The sequence below is a fragment of the Syngnathus typhle genome, linkage group LG5 (genome assembly GCF_033458585.1).
Source record: "Syngnathus typhle isolate RoL2023-S1 ecotype Sweden linkage group LG5, RoL_Styp_1.0, whole genome shotgun sequence".
Lineage (NCBI taxonomy): Eukaryota > Metazoa > Chordata > Actinopteri > Syngnathiformes > Syngnathidae > Syngnathus > Syngnathus typhle.
The window spans coordinates 509,083-515,082 of NC_083742.1; positions in this window are offsets into that span (position 1 = coordinate 509,083).

Genomic DNA, 6,000 nt, shown 5'->3' on the forward strand with positions numbered 1-6,000 from the left:
CCAAACTAACGGTCCAGTTTTTATTGGCCCGCAGCAAATTCTGAAAACATAATTGAATATGGCCCGCACAAGAAGCTTGAGCTCAGCTTCTCAGTTTCCACACTAGATGGAGCCCGCCACACAAAGCGTTTGACGTCCCATTAACACCCCCCCGGAAGAGAAGCGAACACGCAGCGTTTGACATCCGATTAGCCTCCGCCCCCCCCCCATTCGGGAGAGAAGCGAACGCGCAGCCTTTGACGTCCCATTAGCAACCCGAAGAGAAGCGAACGCGCAGGGTTTGACGTCCGCTTAGCAACCCGGGGAAGAGAAGCGAACGTTCGCTCCATGTTTGCGTTTGTTTAGAAAACTCTCGTGGCATGCGGCACACGTGCTGCTGACGTATGACGTAGCCCGCGTCCCAATAGATTAAGGAAAGTATCGGCTCACAGATCGGCTGTATTTTCCGATACCCGATCCATCTATTTTGTTGATATCGGGGCCGATATCCGATCCAGATATCGGATCGGTGCATCTCTACTCCGGAGCGACTTATATATGTTTTTTTTTTCACATTTTTGGGCATTTTGTGGTTGGTGCGACTTATACTCCGGAGCGACTTATAGTCCGAAAATTACGGTATTTGGTTAAGTTAAATAAACTCTTGTACTTTTTCGTGTTCATATGTGGGCAAATCTTTTTTTTATTGTATATAAACATAACTCCTCAATCAGAACACGGATACAGCACCAAGATCTTTGTAGCCACATGGGTACAGACGGCGGACACAACACACACACACACGCACACACACACACACACATACACACATAGGGCCGGTAACCTCCCAATACACATAGGTACCATATGGTCAGGTGACGCTTTCCCGCCTTTTCCGGACAGTATAAAACAAGCTGTCCTGGAGAAGGAAACTGTTGTTTCATCTGCTGCCGTGCCTCGTGTACTGGCCGTCATTAAACAAACCAAGATATTGCCAATAAAGAACCAATTGTTACTCCACATCTTTGTTTTTACTGGCTCAACAACGGCCATCCCAAACAACATGCAACACAGCCCTCTCCTAGAGGCACTTTTCATAAACTGCCGGCCGTTTTATTCACGACGCGAGTTCTCCTCGATCGTAATGGCGGGTGTATACATTCCACCACACGCACGTGCGATCAAAGCCACGCAGCTGCTTGCTGACCAGGTAACAGACATGGAAAAAAAAAAAAAAAAAAAACTACCAAACTCACTGATCATTGTTTTGGGTGATTTTAACAGAGCAAACCTCACACACGAACTCCTCAAATACAGACAGCACATAACGTGTCCTACCAGAGGGACACAGACACTGGACCACTGCTACTCCATGATAAAGGATGCATACCGCTCTGTGCCCCGTGCAGCTTTAGGACTCTCGGACCACTGTCTAGTTCATCTAATCCCAACCTACAGAAAGAAATTAAAAACTTCTAAGGACTGAGGGCACTGTGAGGAAATGGACAGTGGAGTCAAAGCCGGACCTCCAAGTCTGCTTTGACTGCACCGATTGGGGTGTTTTTGAAGCTGCAACTTCAGACTTGCATGAACTCACCGATACTGTGACATCATACATCAGCTTTTGTGAGGACTTGTGTGTGCAAACTAAGACCTTCTGCACGTACAACAGCAACAAAGCTCAGGATGCGGCGCAAAGCCAAGAAGGAGGCCTAGAGGAGTGGGGGCCGTAACCTGTTAAGGCAGACCAGGAATACACTGAACCGAGAGATCAGGAAAGCCAAGAGGTGCTATGGGGAGAGCCTGCAGAGACACCTCTCTGCCAATCCTGAACCCTCATCAGTGTGGAAAGGCCTGCAGAGCATCACAGGCTTCAAGAGACCAAGCCCCTGTCCTGTGGAGAACCCAAGGCTTGCAAACCAGCTAAATAGGTTTTATTGCAGGTTTGACTGGTCCAGCCACACAACGGGACCTCCTGCATCACAATCACGCACGGCCGGTCCTACTCTCCGGAGCTCTCTTTCACCTCTGTGGCTGGAAGCCGAGGGCCGGCGCTCAGCCGGGTGGCTGTCCGAGGACGGTGGATGGGGCTCGGTCATGGCTTTTACGCACGCCCGGTCCTATTCTATGGAGCTCTCTTCCACTTTCGTGGCTGGAAGTCCATGCCGCCACACGCCTGTAAGTTTGTTTTGTTAAATAAAGAGCCGTTTACCAACACCACGTCTTTCCTTGTACTTTGTTAAGCCTACAATATAGTTATATAGATCTGTGGAATAACGACGAGGCTGACGTCAGGGCTCACGCGCGGCGTTGTTGACTAAGGACGAGGAATTTGATCGATGGATTTAATGATTTAGAGTGCACAGTTGGTTTGATAATATTATTGCTTATATAATAGTAATTTGATTTCTAGTTTATATATCGTTATATAGGCCTGTGGAATATTTTGAAGTGCAAGCGCCGTCAGCAGTGCGCACACATTGTTGACAAAGGACGATCGATGGCTTTAATGAATTAGAGTGACACAGACGGTTTTATAAACGTGTTATTTATGTAATAGTTCTTTTTAAATAACTGAATGTTACGTCAGGGCCATTCTCAGCTCTTCGTTTGTGTTTATGTCACGTTAGCATACCTATCGTTTAGCCTGTTGTTGCTCGTTCATGACTGTTCTTGGTGTTGGATTTTGTCGAATAAATTGTGCCCCAAACTGCGACTAATACTCCGGAGCGACTTATATATGTTTCTTTTCACTTTTTGGGGCATTTTATGGCTGATGCGACTTGTACTCCGGAGCGACATAGTCCGAAAATTACGGTACTTAAATACTTTTCGATACGAACCGGAGTCTCATCATTCTTTTGCATCTACTTACGAAGCAATTTTTGACTTCCAAATCAACACTCAAAATCATAAAGGAGCCTGGCGAATGCATGAGTATCGTCAAGCCCGGACGGAGTATAACAGGTGTTGTGCTCGATTTGGTTCTCCGTGAGATTTTGTTCCCCTTGCCGCGGGAGCGCGCACGCCTTGTTTGGAAAGCGAAAAACCGATGCCGTACGGCAGGGGTCACCAAACTACAGCCCGCGGGCCGGATACGGCCCGTCAGTGGATTTGGGCCGCATTTGGCCCGCCACTCTGAACAATACCAGAGACGCTATCGGATTTTGGAATAATGGCGAAAAGGTTAGGTAAGAGAAAAATTGATTCAGAATGCAGGGTATTTAACCTGCAGTGGACAAACGATTATTTTTTTGTTCAATGCAAAGAAAAGGCTGTATGTATCATCTGTCAAGAGACGGTGGCGGTATTCAAAGAATACAATCTCCGCCGACACTATGAATCCCGTCACATAGACAAGTACTGTAGCTTGCAAGGCCAAATACAAGCAGACAAACTCTCAAAGCTAAAAAGTGGACTACTATCTCAGCAGAATACATTTGTACGCCAAGCTCAGCTGAACCAGGCATCCGTTCGGGCCAGCTTTCGGGTTGCTAAACTGATAGCAAGCAGCGGTAAGCCTTTCACTGACGGAGAGTTTGTTAAGAAATGTATGGATGCTGTCGTGGAGGAGGTGTGTCCCGAGAAGAAAGATGCATTTAATGCCGTAAGTCTGTCGGCGAGTACAATCACCAGACGCGTTGAAGAAATCGGGAGTAATGTATATGCCCAGCTGCAGCAGAAGACAAACGAATTTGACTTTTTTTCATTAGCACTGGATGAGAGCACGGACGTGCAAGACACAGCGCAACTGCTCATTTTTATTCGTGGAGTTAGCGCAAACTTTGAGATATGCGAGGAGCTGGCACCCCTCCGAAGTCTCAAAGGGACTACAACGGGAGAGGATATTTTTGACAAAGTGTGCCAAACCATGGAGAAGTTGGACCTGGACTGGTCAAAGCTAGCTAGCATCACGACTGACGGGGCTCCTAGCATGGTGGGCGAAAATCGCGGTCTAGGACGCATGAACCGGGAGTTGGAAAAAAGGGGTCACACCGCCCCGCTACGAGTCCACTGCCTAATTCACCAGCAAGCACTGTGCTGCAAAGTGTTGACGTGGGATTCTGTAATGAAGGTTGTGGTGTCGTGCATAAACTTCATCAGAGCAAAGGGACTTAAACAGGCAGTTCCAAGAATTCCTGTTTGAACTGGAGTCTACGCACGGAGATGTGCTGTACTACACAGAGGTCCAATGGCTGAGACGCCGGGGCAGAGTTTTGAGGCGTTTTTACGACCTGCTACCCGAAATTAACGCATTTCTTCATTTAAAAGACAAAACGGTCCCAGAGCTGATCGACCCAGAATGGAAATGGCACCTCACATTTTTAACAGACATGACAGAAATACTTAACAGCCTCAACTTGCAGCTACAAGGTGAGGGGAAACTCATTTGAGACATGTATACACACATAAAAGCATTTGAGGTGAAATTAGCGCTGCTTTTGAAACAGGTGAAAAAGCGCAACTTCGTCCATCTTCCTGCTACCCAAAACCTGTCAACAGAGAACCCAGTGGACCCGTTCCCAGCTGAAAAGTGTGTGGAAGCACTGGAAATGCTGAAGGCGGAGTTCGGTGTGCGATTCAGGGAACTACATGTTCATGCAAAAGAAATCTGTCTTTTTCAGAACCCCTTTGTTGCCGACATTGATGAAGCCCAGCCTTCATATCAGTTTGAGTTGGCTGAGTTACAGAACTGTGATGTTCTGAAAGACGCATTCAAGCCCAACAGTCTCATTGACTTCTATGCCGCCCTCCCAAACGACACATATCCAAACATCAAAAAACATGCAATGAAAATGTCCACAGTTTTTGGCAGCACGTATATCTGCGAGAAAACGTTTTCTCGCATGAAACTGCTGAAAACTCCGATGAGATCAAAATTGACCGATGAACATTTGCATCAGTGCTTGAGACTGGCTGTAACTAGAATGGAACCTGATATTCAACTTCTCACCAGGACCTGGAAAGGGTTATTAAACAACCGTTATTTGGTTATGTGTGGCTTTCAGGAAAAAAAAACATTTTAAGCTCCCCTACGATCGTCACACTTTTTCGGTTACAAACTGACACCGGCCCCCTATCAGAGAAGGGAAAAGTTTTGTGGCCCTCACAGGAAAAGGTTTGGGGACCCGTGCCGTACGGCGTCGCACGGCATCAGCACTATGTTGTTTTCAATCAAAAAATGAAGAACTCACATTTGTATCAGTCAATTTAATTTTTTTATAAAGAATTATTCTCATTTGATGTCTTTAAGTCCATTAGCGTTCTGCCGTTAAAGCTGGGTGCATTCAAAGACCAGTCGTACAGACGGAACACTCATTCACTTCATCAAAAAGCAACGATATAATTACGTGAGCTCTTTGCGTAAACCTCGATGCAAAGAAACTCCTCTTTTTGGGTCCATGCTACAAGGAGTATATATTACAAAGAAGATACTTATTTGTGATCATCATTCATCCATCCATTTTATTACTCAGGTATTTTCAAAGCAAATTAATATTGTTGCATTTATTAATTTGCTTTAAAATGACAGCACAATATAATTAAAAGCTGACATTATAGCAATGTCAAACGTGTTCATTTAAGAAAAAACCCACATACGTTTTGTGATCAAATCTTTCATAACAAGAATGATTTGCGTGAATTGATTTGAATGAATAATTGCAAAGAAATTTCAATTTCAAAAGGCTTCTTTTGTCCCAAGCAAAGTGACAGGTGGTGGGGAGGGGGGATAAAAATTGTAACAGTTTTCTCTTGCAATCTGTGCAAGGTGCATTCACTGACCACTCGCACAGTTGGAAAACTCATAAATTGCACCCAAAAGCAATGATGAGTATGTGAGCACATTGTAAGGAGTATGTGGAATCATACAATAATTTACTAGCCTTACTTTTTCTGTCTTCTTGGGGGTATTTTTAGCAAGTGTAAAAAAGTTCCCTCCTCCCTAAGCAAATTTAGGTCAAGAATAAAGTGATATTTTATTTTTTGTTATAAAAAATTGAAAACATTTGAAGAAAAAAA